This window comes from Lactuca saligna, chromosome 5, assembly GCF_052625555.1.
Source record: "Lactuca saligna cultivar CGN05327 chromosome 5, ASM5262555v1, whole genome shotgun sequence".
Classification (NCBI taxonomy): Eukaryota; Viridiplantae; Streptophyta; class Magnoliopsida; order Asterales; family Asteraceae; genus Lactuca; species Lactuca saligna.
The window spans coordinates 198,702,534-198,728,325 of NC_136421.1; positions in this window are offsets into that span (position 1 = coordinate 198,702,534).

Here is a 25,792-nt window from a genome sequence, read left to right on the forward strand (position 1 = left end):
GATCAAAGAAACCTGTTGTCGTCTAGATGCATCGCTATTCTCAGATCTCTAAAACCTTAACCTAATATGCATGCAAGTGTAAACATATATACAAAACATAAAAGGTTCACGGTTGGACAAGCCCAAACCGGTACACAAAAATCCTTAGGCTAAGCGAGCCCAAAAGACACAATCAACAAAAATGATCTTCAGCCCAACATGGGTGATAACGAATTTCACATTCGTAGTCGTTTAACAGTTGAACCCATCGTCTTTTCCTCATGTTGAGTTCCTTTTGATTGAGGATGTGTTGAAGGCTCTTGTGATCGGTAAAGATTGTGCATTTCGTGCCATAGAGATAGTGTCTCCAAATCTTTACGGCAAAAATGACTGCTCCCAGTTCGAGGTCGTGTGTAGTGTAGTTGACCTCATGCGTCTTTAGTTGCCGCGTGGCGTAGGCAATGACTTTTCCTCGTTGCATTAGAACACATCCAAGACCTTGATTAGATGCATCAAAGTAGACCACAAAGTCTTCTGTTCCTTCTAGTAAGGACAATATAGGTACGCTGCATAGGGCTTGCTTCAGTGTTTGGAATGCAGCATCTTGTGTTTCTTCCCAATTGAAAATTATACCCTTTTGGGTCAAGGTGGTAAGTGGTTTAGCAATCTTCGAAAAGTTATGTATAAACCTTCAATAGAAGCTAGCAAGGCCCAAGAATTGTTGGATTTCCGTTGGGGTCTTTGGGGTTGGCCAATTCTTTATTGCCTTGATTTTGGAAGGGTCCATGTGTATCCCGTCCTTGCTAACCATGTGACCTAGGAAATCTACTTTCCAAATCCAAAATTCACACTTTGAGAATTTTGCATATAGCTTTTCTTTTCTTAGAGTTTCCAAGTTTCGTTGTAGGTGTTGACTGTGTTCGTCTTTATTCTTCGAATAAATGAGTATATCGCCTTTGAACACGATCACAAATTTTTCCAGGACTGAATGACACACTCGATTCATTAAGTCCATGAACACCGCCGATGCATTTTTTAATCCAAAGGGCATAACTACAAACTCGTAGTGACCGTAACGAGTTCGAAAGGTGGTTTTGGGAACATCTCCTTCCAAGACTCGCAACTGGTGATACCCGAATCTCAAATTGATATTTGAGAAATAACTCGCTCCTTGGATTTGGTTGAACAAGTCGTCAATGTGTGGTAAGGGATATCGGTTCTTGATAGTGAGCTTGTTGAGTTCTCGGTAATCGATGCACATGCGGAAAGATCCATCCTTCTTCTTTAGGAATAGAACTGGTGCTCCCCAGGGTGAAAAGCTTGGTCTGATGAATCCTTTGTTGAGTAGTTCATTTAATTGGCTGGATAATTCTTGCATCTCAGCTGGTGCTAGACGATACAACGACTTAGCTACTGAGGTAGCTCCGTAGATTAAATCGATTCTGAACTCGACTTGCTGTGCTGGTGGGACTCCTGGAAGATCATTAGGGAAGACATCGGGAAAATCGTAGACCTCTCGAATGTCTTTGAGGTCTTTCTCTTCTTTTTTCCTTATCTAGTACGTGGGATAAGAAGGCATGGTAGGCCTTATGCAGTTATTTTTGGTCTTTGACGCAAGAGATGATTTGTAAATTGGCACAGGGTTTGTCACCATATATGACAAGAGTTTCACCGTTTGGCAGATTTAGGCAAACGACCCTTTCTTGACAAAGTATATCGGCATGGTGTAGGCTTAACCAATCCATACCGATGATGACATCAAAGCTCCTTATAGTGATCGACATTAGATCGATTTGAAATGAATGTTCATTTAGGGTTAGAATGCAGCCTATGTACATATCGTTTATGCTTTCTGTTCTATCGTTTGCCATTTGTACTGTAAATATCTTATTGAGTGATTGCGGATTCTGTTTTAGTATGTGTTTGAATTTATGACTCACGAAACTCCTCTCCGCACCACAATCAAAGAGTATGCATGCATAAGCGTAATTGAGGAGAAACGTACCCGTAACCACCGTGGGATCAGCTATTGCTTCGTTCTGCACTATTTCCAACACTCTTCCCATGCCGCCAACATCCCTTGCCTTAAGGAAGTCCCTCTTGTAGTGTCTAGCCTCCCCACACGCATAACACGCCTGACCCACACCGACTCCAGGGACTTGGGTGATTGGTTGTGCCGGTGCCTTACAAAAACGGGCAGTGTGTCTTTTCTTGTTGCAGTTGTTGCAGTGCATCTCCTGACAATTTCCGTTGTGATGGAAATTGAATTTGATACACTTTGGTAGGTTCCCAGCGTATTGCCTTGCTGGTGCAGAGGTAACAGGAGAAGCAGTGGGGGTAGTAGCGACATAGACTGCCACTATTTGTTGCCTCTTGGAAGGCTCATGTGAAAACCGACTCTTCCTCTTGTTCCAAAACTTCTTCTTCTTGTTGTTGTTGTTGGTACTGATGTTGTTGTTGTTTTTTCCTATGTTTTACTCCGGGACAGCAGTTGCGAAGCCTTGACAGATTCCATGGTCAACGGGAACTTGTGCCAACTGTTTGGCGCTATCGAAAGTGATTGGTTTGGAAGCTAGCACATTTCCTCAAATCTGGGGTGATAGTCCCCAGATGTATCTTTCGATCTTCTTGCTCTCTAGAGCAACCATCCATGGACAAAGGATTGCCAAATCACTAAACCTATTGGTATAGGTTGTGATGTCTGAGCCCATCATAGTAAGGCCCCAAAGTTCTTGCTCTAGCTTTTGTACTTCCCCCCTCGGACAATACTCTTGCATTAACATTTGCTTTTGATTTTCCCAGCCCAAATAATTTGCCACTATAAGAGTTAGTGACTTGAGGTGGCCATTCCACCACGTCATAGCTCTCTCGGAGAATGTACAAGCGGCAAATTTTACCTTGCTTACTTCCAGACATGCACTGATCTCAAAAATCGCTTCTGTTTTCTCTATCCATTGTGATAGAGCCATTATCCCTTCGGATCCGTTAAAAGTTATGGGCTTGCTATTGGTAAAGTCCTTGAAAGTGCAATCCCCTGAACAACCCTGGTGTTGTCCATTCTTAGAGCTATTTACTCCACTTCCCGACCTATTATTACTCATCAATGCCATTGTTGTTGTCACTGCAGCTGTTACAGCAGCTATCAAGGCAGCATTATCCGTTGATGGAAGTGGTGGTGGTGGAGGTGTTGCGTTGTTGACATGGCGTGTAGATCTACAGGGTGGCATCGTGCCGCTAAGGAAATAGAATGAAGAACATAAGTTTTTAATGATTTGAAGTTGTGTGTTAATAAATTTGTTATTTTTATCAATTTATAAATTCGACTGACCTACCCAAGGTTTAGAGCTTGACTCATAATAAAAGTTTGCATAGAGATAGAAAAGTTATGAATCTGAGTGGTAGTCAAAGAATTTACACACAAAGGAATTTCTTCATATATATTAAACATACATTGAGTTACATTTAATGTTAGGAAAATTTCAACCCTTCTAAGGATCTCTGATACAGAAGTTAAAGAAAAGTAAGACTTTTAGCCAAGTTCCTATTCTATAACAAAATTTTGGGATTTGGGCAAATTCTACATGCGACATAGGTTGCACTTGGATCTCGACTATGTGTCTGATTGCTTTGCTTCCATAAGGAGCCTATCGAAGGCGGCTTGCTGTTCCCTTATCTCAGAGAGAAATGCAATCATTTGTGTTTTGAATGTGTCGGTTCGGAGTTAGGCATTATCTTGCGCCCTGTCCAGTCGATGGATTTCAGAAGTTTGAACTTGTACCTCCACGTTGACTTCACGAATCCGGTCAGCCTGGACCTCGGATTGATAGGACTGATTGGCCAGTTTGCCCACCATGACAGGGAGTGCTCGGTCAGCTGAACCTCCATCCCTGACATCATAGAAATCCTGACACATACCGTAAGGAGGACGTACTCCTTGTTGTTGGCTCCAATGGTGAAGGTGACTTCCCTAAATAGGAGTTGGTCCCTGAAAGTTTCTCCTAACTGCGGGAGGTTGAGCGACTGCTGGGTTGATTACTTCTGGTTCTGAGTCTATCCCAGAGTCGTCCCCTTCCTCAAACTCTATAGGTTCTTCATCCTCTTTGGGGTCCTCCTCTACCCATCCTCCATTGACCTGATTCGGGTAGTAGGGATCCCCTGGTGGGTGGAATCCAGCCATTGTTTTTGTGCGAGAATAGAGATATGAGAATTGTCTAGAAATCGATACATGTAAATCTATACACGTAAGTTAAACTATTGTATTTACCAAATACTCCTATAGTATTTAAGTTTATATGTTTGATACCAATGTTATTTTTGTAAGTTTTGACTTGTTGCTCACTACGATCATCCCTCGACATACATTAGCCTGATTTTGGATAAATATAATTGATCAGACTATATTCGTCCCAAATCCAATTACATATTCTAAGACCTATTCGTAGTGTCCAACTTGTTTTAATACTTCTTGTATAGTTCTAACTAAGAAAATGACTCGTTGTATGCATGTATTTGTACTTTTACGACCCAAATAACTTAAGCTAAATAAAATGCAGTTTAGGTGTAAAAACATTTTGTCAGAGAGTTTTAGTCCCTATCCATTTATAGTTTGTACATCTTATGTGGTTCGATATACTTAGTTCACTATAAACAATGCTTAGATACCAATTTGTCACACCCCCAAACCAGAACGGCGGAATCGTTTGAGGGTGGATGACTTCATGTAGTATCGTAACAGTTGAATATATTGTAAAGAAAGTAAACACAACCATCATATATATAATTTAAGAGTTACATTGTTGGATGATACTTGTTTCAAAAACAAATTACAATATGATGACAAAATGAGTTTAAAACTGATGCCTTACCATCACTTCTCCAAAAGCTGAAGTTTACCTGTATTACTGAATCCCTGAGAAATACAAGTAGATTTGAAAGAGTAGATCAACATTTAAGCTGGTGAGTTCATAAGTATTTAATGTCAATGTTTGTATAAATTTAAATGAATTTGTTTGTAGATGTTTGAAAACTCCTAGAAAATCCTATATTTCCTATTAGTATAAAAGTATTCTTCTACTAAGAACCGCTTGTTTCGAATGTTGTTTCTAAAATTCCAATATTTTTCCATAAGTGTATGGGAGTTAAAAAGTTCCAAAAATTATTATGCAATAGTATTTTTCATGCCTAGAATAGTATATTTATGTATGTAAAACAATCGCGAAGGCATTAGATAACCCGTAAATCAACGTGGTTTTAATACTCCATGTGAGTTTTATAACCATACTATTGACCCAAACTGCATGTAACAACATTCTTTAGGCGCTGGATTGTTATGATGTTTGTCACCCCAGACCTACTGGTCTAACTGTAGCAAACAATTTAGGTGCGGGATTATCAATCCCGTATAGATCTATACACAAGTATAATGCTTTCCTACAAGAGATTATGGTTATAATACAGGACGTTAACTGCATACTCGAAAGTACGCGAAGCTGAATGTCTTACAAAACTTATTATCAAATAGATTTACGTATGAAAAATTCATTTGTTCTTGTATATGAAAGTATTTCCCTGATATAGTACTCATAGTATGTAACATCTCTTGAATATTTAGTAAACTATACCTATTATAGTTTTTCTCAAATGTATGATTCCTTTGTATGATAAACCCTAGTGTAGTATCAGCTTGGTTTGTAACTTTAACATTTGTAATAACACTAATGAACATTTATACACCAATATAAACATAAAGTGTTTGATATTTGTATAACAACATGTTTTTACTCTTAAAGGACAAAATGTTATTGAATAGGTGTTGCATGCGAACGTTTTCATATGATAGTTATGAATCACATATGATTTGTTATATAAAGATAAGTGTAGTAACAGCTTAATGTTTTCCACACGAGAGTAACCGTGTGTTTACTTGTATTCCCCCCCCCCCCCCCTCTTTGAACGTTTATAAAAGCATTCGTAAAGTATTTGAAAATGTAGTTGTAGGGGTATGAACTCGCTTGATAGATATAAGAAGGTGAAACAAACTGAGCAGAACTTCGACTAGGGAAAGTTGAGTTTCTCAGGATTCTCGGGAATCTCCGGAATCTCGGGAGTGAAAAACCTTCCTTCGGAACTTGGATATGAGGATTGGGGCTTCGTTTGACAACCCATAATTTATTCCGTTAACATTTTGATTAGTTCATTTAAGTTAAGACTTTTATTTTGACCTCGTGAGTGTCCAAATCCATTTGAAACAAGTGAAAACGCCCTAAATTTTTATTTGGAAAATTTTTAAGTTTCGACCACGTCGGGTTACGACAACTAAATCGGGTACGACCATAAGCCTCGTTTAACGTCAGTATCGGGTAGATTTCCACCGAGCCCCAAACTTAAACCCTATATAAGGGTGAGTGAACTTTATTTGAAGCTTTTTCACTCTCTTTCTACTCTCTCTCTCCAAACCCATATCTTGATCGAAAATCACCCATTTCAAGCTCCATATCGTTATGTAATCTATCCTAGCTGATAGTGTAGCACGTTTAGCTTTCAAATTCGTGTTTAAATCATGAAAAAGGACCAAAAACTTGTGTTTACGGCCCAGGAACTATCCCAAACTGTAAACACCCTTAAATGGGGTTTTGAAGCCCCAAAACCCTTCCAAACCACCTCTGGAGCTTAGATATGACTTAGGGGATTACATGAATGGACTTAGAACACCAAAATCTTAACATATGGGGAGTAAACATGAGTTTATGGTGCAAGAACATGGTTGGACCGTAAACACCCCTTCTACGGCCATAAACACCTTTTAAGGTGTTAAGATGCCCCTTGAACACCTCCTAAGCCTTGGAACAATGTCTAGAATCAACCATCATTGTGTTAGGGACCTTAAACATGAAAGAAACCACCCCCTTAGGAGATTACAGCCGTAAAACCCCCAAGGAATGGTTCATGGGCCGTAAACTCCTATATAGTGGTCAAATGATGCCCTAACTTCCTTCCATGGCTTTTTGGACTAGAACCACTTATGCCTAACCTAGGATCACCAAAGCACATAAGAAAAGGGTACATGAGAGTTTACAGCCGTAAAATCCTAATTTATAGCCGTAAAGTCCTTAAAATGGTCCATGTGTTGGTCAATCCACTTCCTTTGCCTTAGAACAAAACCTAGCCTTATCCCACAAGTGTTATAAGACCATTAAGAAACCAAGAACCCACCACCCATGAGTTTACAACTGTAAACTCATGGGGATATGGTCTATGGGTTGTAATCTCCTTTAGGATTTTACTCTTGAACAACAAACTCCATATCTAGGCCTTACACCTCCTTAGATGCTTCCCGGATCACTCCTAACATTTGAAATGAAGTGTTTTCGTGACTAGGAGTGTATATTCTTATCCAATTAGTAGTTCATAGTCTAATTAGATACATTTATGTATCTCTTCATATTACATAGGAACCTCGCGCGTATTCAAGCCCCGAACTGACACATAGCATCCTAACCGGCACATTCCTCGTCTGGTGATTTCATACCCCTACACTTTTTCTGTGTTTTCCAATTTTTTAGGGGGGGAATACAAGCAAATCATAAAGGTTTTTGAAACTTAAAACTGATATAATTAGACGATTTCCTGACAAACTTTAAATACTCAATCCCTTTTGTAGTATGCGGAGCATAAGGGAGATTTTCGGAATGTAATTACATAGCTTTCGAAATAGAGAATAATTTGGGATCGGCATTTCTGGTTTTATGGATTCAAAAACTATGACTGATTTAGTTTATCCATGTTTAATCTACAGTATCTCGTTGAATAATTATATCGTATTTGATTATTTATATTTTACAAACTATTTCGAAACTCGAGAACGATCTATTTTTCCATGAATTGGTAATACTAGCTTGTGAGATTCGTCTTCATTATTCCCTACGGGGTATCAGTAAATCCCCTCTGGAAGTATAAACAGAATCTCCAGGGGGGAGAACGTGAAATTTTTGGATAGATCTATTTGGGACTGACAATCCCACACCTTAACTGCTAGCTACAGTTAGGCGGGCATGCCTGGGGTGACAAATTTTGGATTCTAGCGACGCCTGAAGAACGTCAAGCAGGTCACGGGTTAAATTAGTATGGTTATACGACTCACAATACGTATTAAATTAACAAATTTTATTCACGGATGTTTTTCTCTCTTCTATAGTTTATGTATTGAAACTAATGTACTTTCTAAGATAATCAGGCTTTCAGAATAATTCACTTAAATGTTACAAGTTGGGTAGATACTTGTATACTTCGTTTCGAATCGATAACAAACCACAAACTTTTAAGGAAAATAAGGGTTTTTCCTGGGATCACGAAATTGTTCTTAACCCGATTGTGTAACAAACGAATAACTCAACTCTTCTTATAAGAAAATATACAATTTTCTTCGATAACAACTTTTTCAGAAAACCAAAGGAAACTTGTTCTTTTACTAAAACAAACTGCTTATGAACTCACCAGCTTTATGCTGATATTTTTAAAACTGCTTGTATTCTCAGGTTCCCCTTAGACAGGTATCCCGCGTTCTTTTGCAGAAGATGGAGCGTATGGAAGTCACGTCTTTACTTTTTTTCAAACTAATGTATCTATAAAACATGTATTACTTTGCTTTTCTACTCTCAAACAAATGTAATGATTCTTTGTAATGTAATGTTTTGTGTTTACCATGCTTACTATGTACATTGGTTGTGATACTTTGCATGACGTCCTCCGCCCCGGAACGTTTCCGCCATCGGTTTCAGGGTGTTACAGATTGGTATCAGAGTGCTTGTTTATAGTGAACTAAGTATACCAGACCTTACATGGGATAAGACTATAAACACTAAGGGGCCGAAGTGCTCTAAACTAAAAGTATACTTTAAAATATAAGTATTTTCCAAAAGTATACAAGAATACTTAACCGTCAGATACCGTAACCTCGAGTAGAACAAAACATAAGTAATTGGGTGTTGTGCGTTGCGGTTAAACCTGGGCAGTTATGTAGTCGTGTCTAGGGTCAATATAGCCTGATCAACTATATTCATTCGAAACACGACCAACATGTACTTGGGAGTGACTGTGGTGCGCAGTATGACTGAAACGTACCTAATATCCAAATAATGATTCATCGTTGCAGAAAAACATAAAATACTATGGGAGTATTTTAACCAAAGCCGATTACGTTGTAGAAATTCATTCCATGTTTTGCTACTCATTCTTTCATTTGCGATAAACTCCCTTGTTTTGGTAGTTTTCCTATATATTATCTCTTAGTAAAACACTTTATCTTTCATAATGAGATATCTCTTGTTTGATATCTCATTATTCAATTCAGAGGACTTACCATCCTCTTTTTCCTAATCATTTTAGATCAATATGACTCCAAAGAAAGGACCCAACTCCAAGAACAACAACTCTCCGCCACCGTATCCTTCTCAATTCAACCTTGTCTTATTTCAGGCAGGTGTTACTGCCATAGTGACAGCTACAATGGCGCACTTGAACCCCAGCAGGTCCATTGGACCAGGAAGTAACACCTATCCCCAAACCATGAAGATGATCAGGGGCACCAGAATGAGTGTGATGAGAGTAAGAAGATTTTCTGGAAAAAGCGAAAGGGTCAAAGTTCACAAGGACCATCCAAGAAGCACAAAAAAGTGGCAGTTCAAGCTGCTACTACTCCTGTCACTGCGTCTACAACTCAAGCACCTACCAATGGGTATGCTGGTAACCTCCCTTGGTGCAACAGGTGCAGTTACCACCATCATATCCCTGGCCCATGCCGTGAGTTGATCTGCTACAGTTGTGGCAAGAAGGGTTACCTTACGCGAAACTGCAGAACACCAACTCAACCAATCAATCAAGCTTCCAGAACGGGTATCGATCAGGCATGCTATGAGTGCGGTGAAATCGGGCATTTCAAGCGAAACTGCCCAAGAACAACAACCACCAACAACGTCGGGATAGTTCTAGCTATCAAGCAGGAGGAGGCAATCGTCGATCCCACCGTTGTCGCGGGTACGTATCTTCTCGACAATTTTTATGTTCACATCCTTTTTGATTCTAGTGCTAAAGAAACTTTTATTAGCCATTCATTCAAATACCTTCATAAACATAGTCCTCATCTAGTAACCGAAACATTTACCATCGAGATGGCTAACGGTGAGAAGGAATACGCGAATGATATTTTCATAGGTTGTACCCTTACCCAGAATGATAATTCTTTTCCCATTGATCTAATGCCACTCCCAACCATGGAGATATCCTTTTCTACGAAAAAGCAATCTGTCTCAATCTCCCCTCTAGACAGACTCTCATGATACACGACGATAAACTTAGTTCCAATCTTCGTATCATTTCTTACATCAAAGCTCAAAAGCTTCTGCGAAAGGAGTGTCATGCATTCCTAGCTCACGTAATCAACGCGAAACAGGAAGTTAAAGACCTCGAGAGCATCCCCGAAGTCTGCAACTTTCCTGATGTCTTTCTTGAAGAGCTCCCAGGAATTCGTCCCGAACGCCAAGTCGAGTTTCGCATCGATTTAATTCCTGGAGAAAATCCTATAGCCAAGTGTCCATATCGTTTAGCTCCAGCAGAAATGCAGGAGTTATCCAGTCAGCTTAACGAGCTGCTCGAAAAAGGGTTCATCAGACCGAGTTCCTCGCCCTGGGGAGCCCCGATATTATTTGTGAATAAGAAAGATGGATCCTTTCGGATGTGTATAGACTACCACGAGTTGAACAAGTTGATAGTCAAAAACCGATATCCTCTTCCTCGAATAGACGACCTTTTCGATGAACTTCAGGGAGCCAGTTACTTCTCGAAGATAGACCTCAGATCAGGGTACCATCAGCTTCGAGTTCACGAGAATGATGTCTCCAAGACAGCGTTCAGGACTCGATATGGACACTATGAGCTTGTAGTGATGCCCTTCAGTCTAACCAATGCACCGGCTGTGTTCATGGACCTGATGAACCGGGTGTGTCGCCTGTTTTTGGACAAGTTCGTCATCGTGTTCATTGACGACATAATTGTCTATTCCCGAAGCGAAGAAGATCACAAACAACACTTGAGGCTAGTTTTGGAAACTCTTAGAACAGAGAAGTTGTACACAAAATTCTCCAAATGCGAATTCTGGATTCGGAAGGTAGCTTTCCTTGGTCATGTGGTAAGCGAGGAGGGTATACACGTGGACCCGTCCAAAATCAAGGCGATAGAGAATTGGTTGGCACCAAAGACACCCACAGAAATTCGTCAATTCTTGGGTCTCGCTGGCTACTATCGCAGGTTCATTTAGATTTTTTTTAGAATCACAAAACCCCTAAATACTCTGACACAGAAAGGTGTACCCTTTTGTTGGAGTGAGAATCAAGAAACAACATTTCAAATGTTGAAGCGAGCCTTGTGCAGTGCACCTATCCTATCCCTGCCCGAAGGAATAGAGGATTTGGTTGTTTATTACGATGCGTCTAATCAGGGATTAGGCTGTGTGCTTATGTAGAGAGGAAAAGTTATCGCTTATGCCTCGAGACAGTTGAAGGCACACGAAGTTAAATACACGACTCATGATCTGGAGCTAGGAGCAGTGGTCTTCGCACAGAAGATTTGGAGACATTATCTCTACGGAACCAAGTGCACAATCTTCACCGACCATAAAAGCCTGCAACATATCTTCAATCAAAAAGACTTAAACATGAGGCAATGACGATGGGTTGAGCTACTCAGTGACTACGAGTGCGAAATCCGCTACCATCCCGACATGGCCAATGTGGTAGCAGATGCCTTGAGCCGAAAGGAGAGTTCAAGCTGCAAGGCAAAGCGATTAACGATGACCATTCATTCCCACCTATCCGTACAGATCCGAGAAGCCCAGTTAAAAGCCCTAAAACCAGAGAACGTGTTGAATGAAGACATGAGGGGAATTGATAAGAAACTTGAGATCAGAGGTGATGGAGTCTACTATTTCATGGATCGAATCTGGACTCCAAAATTCAGAGGTTTTAGAGACGTTGTTATGAACGAAGCTCACAAGACCAAATACTCTATTCACCTAGGTTCGGACAAGATGTACATGGATCTCAAGAAACAATACTGGTGGACAAACATGAAAGCTGAAATAGCTACCTTCGTGGGCAAGTGTTTGACTTGCGCCAAAGTAAAAGTCGAGTATCAAAAGCCCTCGGGTCTACTCCAGTAGCTTGAGATACCTGAGTGGAAATGGGAGATGATTACCATGGATTTCATCACCAAGTTACCCAGATCTCCGAGTGGGTACGATACCATTTGGGTAATTGTTGATCCTTTGACAAAATCCGCTCACTTCCTTCCGATTAAAGAATCATTCAAGATGGAAAGACTCACGCGAATCTACATCCAAGAAATAGTCCGACTACACGGTGTGCTTGTGTCCATTATCTCCAATCGAGATAACAGGTTTACCTCAAGATTTTGGCAATCCCTTCAGACAGCTCTTGGAACCATGCTGGATATGAGTACAACTTACCATCCTCAGACAGATGGACAGAGTGAGAGAACTATCCAGACCCTAGAAGACATGCTGAAAGCATGTGTCATCGATTTCGGAAAGTCGTGGGACACCCATTTACCCTTGATCGAGTTCTCGTATAACACAACTACCACACCAACATTATGGCTGCCCCGTTCGAAGCCCTCTATGGTCGCAAGTGAAGATCCCCTCTGTGCTAGGCTGAGGTAGGGGACACGTAGCTAGCCAAGAGTAGAGTCCTCGACAATGCTCTCACTAGCCCTCAAATCATCCGTAAAACCACTGAAAAAATCATCCAGATCCAAGAACGACTGAAAGCTTCACGAGACCGATAGAAGAGTTAAGACGATAAACGACAGAAACCCTTGGAATTCCAGGTTGGAGATTGTGTCTTGTTAAAGGTCTCGCCCTGGAAAGGCATGATACGCTTTGGAAAGCGTGGAAAACTTAACCCGAGGTACATAGGACCTTTCGAGATCCTCACTAGGATCGGTCGTGTAGCTGATAAACTCTGAATACCTCAAGAACTTAGCAACATCCATCTTGTGTTCCACGTCTCTAACCTTAAAAAGTACCGATCCTATGAAACCCTTGTAATCCCTCTTGAGGAGATCGATATCAACGCAAACCTGAACATTATGGAAGAACCCATCAAAATCATGGATCGAGATATCAAACGTACGAAACAAATCCGTATTCCGATAGTGAAGGTACGCTGGAATGCCAAGCGGGGACCCGTGTTCACTTGGGAGCGCGAAGACTCGATGAAACAGAAATATCCACATCTCTTTCCAATTTCATGAGTTGTATTTTAATTCTAAATTTCAGGACGAAATTCTCTCTAACGGGGGGATAATGTGACAACCCGTAAATTATTCTGTTAACATTTTAAATTAGGTCATTTAAGTTAAGACTTTTATTTTGACCTCGTGAATGTCCAAATCCATTTGAAACAAGTGAAAACGCCCTAAATTTTTATTTGGAAAATTTTTAAGTTTCGACCATGTCGGGTTACGAAAACTGAATCAGGTACGACCATAAGCCTCGTGTAACGTCAGTATCGGGTAGATTTCCACCGAGCCCCAAACTCAAACCCTATATAAGGGTGAGTGGACTTCATTTGAAGCTTTTTCACTCCCTCTCTACTCTCTCTCTTCAAACCCATATCTTGATCCAAAATCACCCATTTCAAGCTCCAAATCGGTATGTACTCCATCCTAGTTGATAGTGTAGCATGTTTAGCTTTCAATATCATGTTTAAATCATGAAAAAGGACCAAGAACTTGTGTTTACGGCCCAGGAACTATCCCAAACTGTAACAACCCTTAATGGGGTTTTGGAGCCCCAAAACCTTTCCAAACCACTTCTGGAGCTTAGATATGACTTAGGGGCTACATGAATGGTCTTAGAACACCAAAATCTTAACATATGGGGAGTAAACATGAGTTTATGACCCAAGAACATGCTTGGACCGTAAACACCCCTTCTTAGGCCGTAAACACCTTTTAAGGTGTTAAGATGCCCCTTGAACACCTCCTAAGCCTTGGAACAATGTCTAGAATCAACAACCATTGTGTTAGGGACCTTAAACATGAAAGAAACCACCCCCTTAGGAGATTACGGACGTAAACCCCCAAAGGAATGGTTCCTGGTCCATAAACTCCTATATAGTGCTCAAATGATGCCCTAACTTCCTTCCATGGCTTGTACTTTGGACTAGAACCACTTATGCGTAACCTAGGATCACTAAAGCACATAAGAAAAGGGTACATGAGAGTTTACGACATTAAACTCCTATTTTACAGTCATAAACTCCTTAAAATGGTGCATGTGCTGGTCAATTCACTTCCCTTGCCTTAGAACTGAACCTAGCCTCATCCCAAAAGTGTTGTAAGACCATTAAGCAACCAAGAACCCACCACCCATGAGTTTAAGGCCGTAAACTCATGGGCATATGGTCTATGGGCCGTAATCTCCTTTAGGATTTTACTCTTGAAGAGGAAACTCTGTATCTAGGCCTTACACCTCCTTAGATGCTACCCGGATCACTCCTAACATTTGAAATGAATTGTTTTTGTGCCTTATGTATATTCTTATCCAATTAGTTGTTCATAGTCTAATTAGATTCATTTATGTATCTCTTCATATTACATAGGAACCTTGTGTGTATTCATGCCCCGAACTGACACTTAGCATCATAACCGACACATTCCTCGTTTGGTGATCTTGTACCCCTACACTTTTTCTGTGTTTTCCAATGTTTTTAAGGGGGGGTGGAATACAAGCAAATCATAAAGGTTTTTGAAACTTAAAACTGATATAATTACATGATTTCCTGACAAACTTTAAATACGCAATCCCTTTTGTAGTATGCGGAGCATAAGGGAGATTTTCGGAATGTAATTACATAGCTTTCGAAATAGAGAATAATTTGGGATCGGCATTTCTTGTTTTATGGATTCAAAAACTATGACTGATTTAGTTTATCCATGTTTAATCTACAGTATCTCATTGAATAATTATCACGTATTTGATTGTTTATATTTTACCAAACTATTTCGAAACTCGAGAACGATCTATTTTTCCGTGAATTGGTAATACTAGCTTCTGAGATTCGTCTTCATTATTCCCTACGGGGTATCATTAAATCCTATCCTGAAGTATAACCAGAGTCTCAAGGGGGGGGGGGGGAGAACGTGAAATTTGTGGATAGATCTATTCAGGACTGAAAATCCCACACCTTAACTGCTAGCTACTGTTAGGCGGGCACACCTGGGGTGACAAATTTTGGATTCTAGCGACGCCTGAAGAACATGAAGGAGGTCACGGGTCAAATTAGTATGGTTATACGACTTTCAATACATATTAAATTAACAAATTTTATTCACGGATGTTTTTCTCTAATCTATAGTTTATGTATTGAAACTAATGTACTTTCTAAGATAATCAGGCTTTCAGAATAATTCACTTAAATGTTCCAAGTAGGGTAGATACTTGTATACTTCGTTTCGAATCGATAACAAACCACACACTTTTAAGGAAAATAAGGGTTTTTCGTTGGATCACAAAACTGTTCTTAACCAGATTGTGTAACAAACGAATAACTCAACTCTTCTTATAAGAAAATATACAATTTTCTTGGATAACAATTTTTTCATAAAACCAAAGGAAACCTGTTCTTTTACTAAAACAAACTGCTTATGAGCTCACCAGCTTTATGCTGATATTTTTAAAACTGCTTGTATTCTCAGGTTCTCCTTAGACAGGTATCCCGCGTGCGTTCTTTTGTAGAAGATGGAGCGTATGGAAGTCACGTCTTTACTTTTTTTCAAACTAATGTATCTATAAAACATGTATTACTTTGCTTTTCTACTTTCAAACAAATGTAATGATTCTATGTAATGTAATGTTTTGTGTTTACTATGCTTACTATGTACATTGGTTGTGATACTTTACATGAAGACCACCGCCCCAGAAGGTTTCCGCCATCGGTTTCGGGGTGTGACACTTCGGGATAGATTTGGGGGGTTTAAACGCAGAGCTTTGGCACGAGAGAGAGATGAAATGAGCAATGGAACCTAACATCTTCGGCTTCTATTTATAGCCCTATTTTGGGCGCCACGTCGTTGTACACCTCACAACGTCGTGGTGAGGGATTCTATCCTCTTCCGTTGATGAGACGTTTGCTGATGCACCTGGCACCCATCTATCACAATACCACATCGTGGCTTCTTCACCACGTCATGGTGGGCCTAACAGCCTCATATTTTGTGTAGAACACTTGTAAAAATCATAACTTCCGCGTATGATCCCCGTTTTTAACGTTCTTTATATCTACGTGTAGGTGAGATTATGCTCTACAACTCTCGTTTAGACTCCGTCAACAAATTTTGAATTTATTTTTATTTTTGTTTATTTTTAACAGGCCGGGACATGAAAAGTCCGTTAAAAATCCATAACTTTTTCATGTGAGGTCCGTTCTCGTCAGACTTTATACCGTTGTGCTACTATTGTTGAGATTTTCGATTCTCATTTATGTTTTATTGGCTCCTATAAGAAATATAGCCTTTAATGACACGCAAACAATGACACTCGCTGATTCACGTTATGCATTTTTGGGCGTCCTTCAAAATAATGTCAGACTTCCAAAATTTGAAGGATAGAGGATACGCATTTTTGCGTGCCCTTAAATTTGCGTTTCAAGAAAAAAAATTAAAAACACAGAGGGCGCTTTATCTTAAACGTGCGTCGTCTTCTGTAGATGTCGCTTCATAATTTTAGTGAAACACGCTTGCGAAGATAACGGGGGAAAACAAAACCTAAAATTTTTGAAAACCCGCCTTTCTTTTCTACCTTCTTTTCTTCATCTTCACAATCGACTCTCCCCTCTTGTTTCTCTATTGTGAGAAGTGACTGAATGAAGGGAGACTAGGATGGATCTTTCGGTGATGATGAATGGTCAATTTCGGAGATGGCATTGTCGATTTCGATGGTTTTTTCCCTCTTTCCCTAATCACGTCGTCATCGTGAATCACACACTGCCCGGAAGTGGAAGAAGATGATGTAGTTTTTTGTTCTCGTATGCCTCCCTCCCTCGCTGTCTCTAACTATCTCTGCCCTTTCTTTAGGGCTTATTTCTTCTCTGGGACGAATTTGATTTTTTCTGATTTGGGTACCAAAACATGCGAGACTAATGAATTTATTGGTGATAATTAATGGTATGATGATTCCTTAACCTATGAACATGAAAATAAGGTAGAAATTTCTTCTCTTTCGTCTCTAGCTCAGCTTTGATAGAGACGAAAGAGAAGAAAGATGAAAAATGCTTATTTTAATCAATTTTACTCTTCCAAAGCTGATTGTATTCATGCGGTTAAATTCATTCATATTCCTCATTGACCTTCATATGTTCATTACTACCCTAATTTTGGTTTCTGACGAGTCATTGAATCCATACGCAGGATTCTACGGGAAAAATCACCTAGGTTCTCTAGTATGGGTGGAAAACCCATCGATGGTTTAATAATCGTAGATACACGGTAGCATTACGCTCACAATCGTAGATCCGAAGCTATGAACAATGGCGGATCCTATGGGTCGTACAGGAACGAACGCATCACAATCGATTCGTGGATCTAGAATCGTTGTTGCAATTGCTTCGAGAAAGTTATCAGATTGCAAGATTGGGTCACAATTTTGTTGAATTTATGTAAAGAATTTATAGCGTTGAAGATTGATCTGATCAGAGTCTCAAAAGATGAGCACCGGCAGGCAAATGGTGACTGCTCGGGACCTTATCGGTGAGGCCAAGAAATAGATTGTTTTCCTGTCCACGTGCCTTATTGGACTCTCATATTTCATATCTTGTAAGTTCCCTCTTTTAGAATTCTTCTCACGATTGTGCCTCTTCTCTTTACCCAATTTGTTACAAAATTGACAATTCTTCACTTGTTGATTGATACATTTAGGGATATTAGTTGTTTGAATGCGAATTTAGATCATTATCCCCTTCTTGTTTGAATCCTCCTTTCCTTTCTCTCTATTTCTTTGTTGATGATTCCATTTGTGGTTTGTATGTGCACATTTGCGGTTTGTAAGTGCACATAATGTGTTCGATGTATTGCCTCATTGACATTCTTTATGGTTTTTGACTTAACTTTATGTTCTGATTCTTACATTTCCATTTATAATCAGCTGAGTGGCTTTAAGAAGGTGTAACACCGTAAATTTCAAAACAAAATTTTCAATTTTTATAAAAACATAATTCACTTAATATTCATAAAACAACCATGTTTGAAATTCAATCCAAGTAATACAAAAATCCCAAGATCTCAAAATCATAAATCCCATGCATGTGTACTGATCAAGCCGACGCCTTCCCACGGTCGTCACTAGTACCTGAAACAATAACACCAAACACTGTAAGCACAAAGCTTAGTGAATTCCCCAAAATACCACATATAACAGATATTAGCCACTCGAGGCTATAACTCTGTGGGTCCATGCACCCAAACTCTGTGAACCCTCAAGTTCTAACTTTGTAAACATGCAAAGCATAAATCACAAAGAATAATGCAGTGCAACACATAACATAAATATAGCATACACGCACTGTATCACATAACTCTAGTTACCTACTCTTGGTAAGTATAGTGAGAAAACTCACCTCGCGTATCTCGGTAACTTGCAAGTCCCTGAAATCACCCGTGCACGATCTCCCGATCTATAGTCCTCCTATAACACAATAGATCTCTAAATAACACTTCACAACTATGGTTGACTATCCCTTAACAAGTCAACATAGGTCAACACTGGTCAATGGTCAACGGTCAACTTTGACCGGACTCGGCGAGTGCACTATACCGACTCGGCCAGTCTATGCGCATACACTGATTTCCCTGGGATCCTCACTCGACACGATGAGTATTCTCCTAGCTCGACGAGTTCCACCTGGCATGAGTTGTGGGGCCTCCATGACTCAGCTCGTCGAGTCTCAAGAACAACTCGGCGAGTTCTAGCTTAACTCAGTCCACATATCAACCCACTCTGACTCTCCCTGACTCACTGAGTCAATCCCTTAAGTCGGCAAGACCACTCGCTGAGTGGTGCTGGGCAGTCTTCATGCCACTCGCCAATTCTATTCTTCAGACTCGGTGAGTCCATGCCATGCATAAACTAAAACTCACTCCTGAGGTCAGATCTGTACCATGCAATCATAGATCTGGCCTCCCCAAGCATGATAATCACGTAAAGTCCAAACCTTGGTGCTCAAACAACAACTATTTGCTCATAAATTATGTTTTAGCCCCATATCTCATAACTCTAGGCCAATACTCTCATGAACACTCATAAAGCTTAAGGAATACAGCTCTTCTGGACCTCTATGGATCTCATCTCAAGCCTTATCATGATTAGGGACGAAATGGACATCAAATCTAACCAACAAAGGGGTCAAGAAACCCTAAACCCCCATGTTCATCACAAAACCGAGAAAGGAAGCCAAGATATACCTCCAAGATGATGCTCTGAGCTCCAAAATCGAAGAATGTCCACTTCCCTTGCCTCCTCTTAGCTAGAATCTCCTTTGCCTTGCCAAACCAAGCTTCAAAGGTCAATAATGGCCTCTTTTCTCTCCCAAAACGCTCAAATCTCTTTAGGGTTTCTCTCTAGGGGTTGGTGGCCGCAAATGACGGCCATAAGCCCCTTTAAATAGGTCTCAAATCCTGGGAATTAGGGTTTCATTACACAGCGTGGACTCGCTGAGTCCACTCTTGGACTCGTCGAGTCCAGACACGAACCCGCGTCCAAAATCGCGATCCTACTCGGCGAGTTTGAGCTCCAACTCGCCGAGTCCACTCACAATCTTCCAAAAATACACTAATAATAAATACCTGGAAATTCCGTGTTGTTACAATCCTCCCCCACTAGAACTAGACTTCGCCCTCGAAGTCTCACTCTGCAAATAACTCCAGATGCTACTCGCGCATCTCACGCTCCGGTTCCCAGGTCATCTCGGACCCCTTCTGATGCTGCCACTAAACCAAAACCAAAGGTACCTCCTTGTTCCTCATAACTTTGATTTTCCGATCTCTGATTGCCACTAGTCTCCCAGCATAATTTAGGCTCGCATCCACCTGAATATCCTCTAATGGAACCACTGCCGACTCATCGGCTATACACTTTCGCAATTGCAACACATGGAAAGTGTCGTGAATCTGCCCCAACTCTGCTGGTAAATCCAAACGATAGGCTAACCTGCCTACCCTTGCGACTACCAAGGAGAGACCTTTAGGAGCACAAAGTCGCCGACCTGGAACTCAAGTTCGGACCGGCGTTTGTTCGCATAACTCTTCTGTCAACTCTGAGCAATCAGTAACCTCTGTCTGACCTATTGGATCTGCTCTGTCATCTGAAGTACGATATCAGTGTTGCCCATAACGCGCTGTCCGACTTCTCCCTAGCGAATGGGCGTCCGACACCTCCTCCCATACAACAGCTCAAAGGGTGGCATACCGATGCTCAAATGATGGCTGTTGTTGTAAGAAAACTCGGCCAAGGGCAAATACGTATCCCAACTTCCCTCGAAATCCAATACACATGCTCAGAGCATGTCCTCGAGCGTCTGAATCGTCCGCTCGCTCTGTCCGTCTGTCTGGGGGTGATATGCGGTACTAAAATGCAGCCTAGTACCCAGCTCCTCATGGAACTTCCTCCAGAATCTGGAATTGAAACGCACATCCCGATCTAAGACATCTCTGCTAACTTTTCTGCAAACGAACTCTCACTGATAGCAAGGAAGTGAGCGCTCTTCATCAACCTGTCCACAATCACCCAAATTGCATCTACTCCCCTAGCAGTCCTTGGCAATTTGGTGATGAAATCCATGGTGATCTTTTCCCACTTCCTTTCAGGAACCTCCAACGGCTGCAACTTACCATGCGGTCTCTGGTGTTCGGCCTTAACCCTACGGCAGGTTAAGCACCTCTCAACAAACCACGCAACATCCCTCTTCGTACAGGGCCACCAATACTCCTTCCTCAAATCCAAATACATCTTAGTGGCCCCAGGATGGATCGAGAATTTCGACCGATGAGCCTCTTCCATCAAAATGGTACGCGTTCCTCCCACAAACGGTATCCAAATATGCCCCTGAAAAGTCATAAGCCCCCAACCATCGGTAACGAACTCCGATACCAACTGAACAACTCGCTCTCTCTTTTGGTTCTCCGACCTTACTACCTCAGCCTGTACTCCTCGAATGGTGTCCAACACTGGAGTCATGACAGTCAATCGCAAACATACATCTCGCAATGGGGCGCTCTCCGCCCTGCGACTCAGGGCATCGGCTACCACATTAGCCTTGCCCGGATGGTACAAGATCTCACAATCATAATCCTTAACCACATCCAACCACCTCCTCTGCCGCATATTTAGGTTGGGCTGATCCATCAAATACTTCAGACTCTTCTGGTCCGTGTATATCATACACCGAACCCCATAAAAATAGTGACGCCAAATCTTGAGGGTGAACACCACTGCCCCCAACTCTAGGTCATGGGTGAGATACCTCGTCTCATGAGGCTTCAACTGCCTCGATGCATATGCTATCACATGCCCTCTCTGCATCAGCACCGCTCCCAACCCCAAGATCGATGCATCACAGTATACAACAAATTCCTCCATTCCTTCCGGGAGGGCTAACACCGGGGCCTCGCATAACCTTTGGCGAAGCGTCTCAAAGGAGGCCTACTGCTTGGGGCCCCATGAAAAACCGAGACCCTTTCGGGTCAACCTAGTGAGTGGCACTACGATCTTAGAGAAATCCCTGATAAATCTCCGATAATAACCGGCCAACCCTAGAAAACTCCTGATCTCGGAGGGTGACCTCGGTACCTCCTAACTCATCACCGCCTCAACTTTGGTCGGGTCGACCAATATCCCTTCCTGGTTAACAAGATGTCCTAGCAACTAGACCTCTCGCAACCAGAAATCACACTTGGAGAATTTGGCATAAAGCCTCTCCGATCTCAGAACTCCGAGGATCTCCCTCAAATGCTCCTCAATGTGCTCTCTAGATCTCGAATATACCAAAATGTCATCAATGAATACAATCTCCGACAGATCCAACATTGGCCTGCACACCCGGTTTATGAGATCCATGAACACTGTCGGGGAATTGGTGAGTTCGAAAGGCATCACCACAAACTCATAATGCCCATAACGCGTCGAAAACGCTGTCTTCTGGACGTCCTCATCTGGCACCCTCACCTGATGGTCGCCAGACCTCAAATCGATCTTGGAGAACCAAGATGCTCCCTGCAACCGAACAAATCGTCGATCCTCGGCAAGGGGTAACGGTTCTTGAACGTCAGGTTGTTCAACTCCCGGTAGTCAATGCACATCCAGTGTGAACCATCCTTCTTCTTGACAAACTGAATAGGTGCTCCCCACGACGAGCTGCTCGGGCGAATAAACCCTTTCCCCAGCAGCTCCTGAAGCTGCAAGGATAACTCTTGCATCTCTGGAGGTGCAAGATGATAAGGCACCTTAGCAATAGGTGCAGCCCCCGGGACCAAATCGATACCAAACTCTACTTGCCTCACTGGAGGCACACCCGACAACTCCTCTGGAAAGACATCTGGGAACTCACGCACTATAGGAACCTCCTCCACCGACCTCGGCCTCTTGCAATCAACCTACGTATTCGACACGTACACCACAAAACCATTACAGCCCTGCTGTAGACACTGACTCACCCTAGCGGCCGAACAAAATGCTAATCCTGAACGGGTACCCTCGTCGTACACTATAAGAACTCCCCCACTAGGGTCTCGTATGGTCACTAGCTGTCGCTCGCAGTTGATAACTGCACCGACCCTGTTTAACCAGTCCATGCCCACAATGAAACAGACATCCCCCATGGCAATAGGAACCAAATCAATCGGGAACTCAACACCGAAAATCTCAAGTACGCACCCACGGATCACCTCCGTGGCATATATCACCTTCTCGTCAGCTATGGAAACTCTCAGAGGTCGACTCAGTGCCTCGCGACTAACACTGATGTGCTGACTAAAAGCCAAAGATACAAAAGATCGACTCGCACCCGAGTCAAATAATACCAAGGCAGGTACAGAATTCACAAGATAATTACCTACACATAACATAATATAAGCATAATATCTCAACATTACAATAAATACACGAAAGAATACATACCATCTACGACATCGGGCGCTGCGCGGACCTCCTCCGCGGTCAACTGAAAGGCTCTCCTGCGTGCCCTCGGCGCCTCGGCATTCACTGGCCGACTCTCGGTAGCTCTGATGGCGGCAAGGGCAGATCCCTGAGGTGCTCCCTGCGCGGATCCCCACAACTGCGAACATTCCGCCATCCGGTGTCCGGTCTGGTTGCAGTGAAAACATACTGCAAACCCCTTGGGGCAGTCCTTGGGCATATGTCCCTCCTTGACACATTTGTAGCAAGATCCAGCTCTATATACTTCACCATGACCCTTGCCGCACTTTCCACAAGTGTGGCCCTTCTGGCTCCCTGCTTTGGGATCAGCGGGCTTGGCCCGCTTGGCTGTCGGCTGGAATTGTGCCGGCCGCCGATCCCTCCCCTGAGACTCAGCCTCCTCTCTAGCTTGAGTCTCCAGCTCGATCTCCCTCTTCCGGGGATTTGCCTGAAGCTCAACAAATTTTCGGTACGAGGAGTTTGCCACTAACTCCCGAATGTCTCGCCTCAAGATACTCAAATACCGGCTCATACGTGCCTGCAAAGTGGACACGTGCTCAGGGCAGAACATCGCCCTCTCGTGGAACATCCTGGTAATCACCGTAACAGACTCAGTGCGCTGCTTGAGGGTCAGAAACTCCTGGGCCAAACACTCCCTCTCCACCTGAGGACGTACTCATCTCGAAACATAGCAGTGAACCTCTCCCAGGTCACCGCCGCAAGCTTAGCAGGCGAAAAGTGCACTGTCAGAAACTTCCACCAGTCCTTCGCTCCCAAGCGAAGCTGGTTCAGCGCGAACCGTACTCTCAAATTCTCTGGAGATGAGCAAGTGAAGAAACACCCCTCCATGTCATAAATCCATCTCATAGCCGCCACCGAGTCCTGTGTCCCATTAAACTCTAGTGGTTTCGTGCTGCTAAACTCCCGGAACAGCAACGCATCACCACCCTGCGGCCTCGCAGCAGCAACACCTGCGGTGGCCGCCGCAACAGCAGCCTCAGAAAGAGCAGCATAACGCTCGTCGAAAGTCTCAATCAGCATGGTCTTAATAGACCTGAACATCTCTGGCATCTCTGCCCTGATGGCCGCAGCCACCTCCTCGTGGATGATCTGACGAATCTTCTCATCACTAGCCCCAACACCCTCCGACATATGATGTGTCCTCACCATGATCAACCTCTGAAATACAACATACGATAAATTAGAATCCATTCGAGTATACTCACACTCGACAACTCATCCCTCCTTGATCCTTGGCATTCCGAAGATTCTTACTCGGACCGTACACTGCCCCGGTGCTTTCAGTAGTACGGGCCCAATACTACTGTCCACACCATTTCAGTATACACCCAAAATCCTCCTCTTTGAATCCCAATTTCCAAGTACTCTATCACTTTCTAACAAATCTATCATAAGCTCCTCGCTGCCACCTATTCACTCTCAAGCATCTCATAGCACCTCACCCCTCCCTAGGCCAAGGCATCACAAATAAGGGCACTCTAGTCCTAATAGGAATACCTAGCCTACTCTAGCAAGAGAATACATCATAACAATCTCATAATCATATAATATAAGGGTATTTTGGGAAATCACCGTTCGGGCGCTGACTGATCGTACACACGTTTCTTCTATGAATTTCTCTAGAAATCTTTTACTTTTAGAAAATTTGGTTCTCTTTTGAAAATATTTTCCAAATCTTCAGTTTGAGTTCAAATACTCCTGAAGGTGTACCCGAATCCCTCAAATCAAGGCTCTGATACCAACTTGTAACACTGTAAATTATAAAAACAAAATTTTCAATTTTTATAAAAACATAATTCACTTAATATTCATAAAACAACCATGTTTGAAATTCAATCCAAGTAATACAAAAATCCAAGATCTCAAAATCATAAATCCCATGCGTGTGTACTGATCAAGTCGGCGCCTTTGCACGGTCGTCACTAGTACCTAAAACAATAACACCAAACATTGTAAGCACAAAGCTTAGTGAGTTCCCCAAAATACCACATATAACACATATTAGCCACTCGAGGCTATAACTTTGTGGGTTCGTGCACCCAAACTCTGTAAACATGCATAGCATAAATCACAAAGAATAATGCAGCGCAACACATAACACAAATATAGCATACAAGCACTGTATCACATAACTCTAGTTACCTACTCTAGGTAAGTATAGTGAGAAAACTCACCTCGCATATCTCGGTAACTCGCAAGTCCCTGAAATCACTGGTGCTCGATCTCCCGATCTATAGTCCTCCTATAACACAATAGATCTCTAAATAACACTTCACAACTAAGGTTGACTATCCCTTAACAAGTCAACATAGGTCAACACTGGTCAATGGTCAACGATCAACTTTGACCGGACTCGGCGAGTGCACTATAGCAACTCGGCGAGTCTATGCGCATACACTGATTTCCCTGGGGTCCTCACTCGACATAACGAGTATTCTCGTAGCTCGACGAGTTCCACCTGGCATGAGTTGTGGGGCCTCCATGACTCAACTCGCCGAGTCTCAAGAACAACTCGGCGAGTTCCAGCTTGACTCA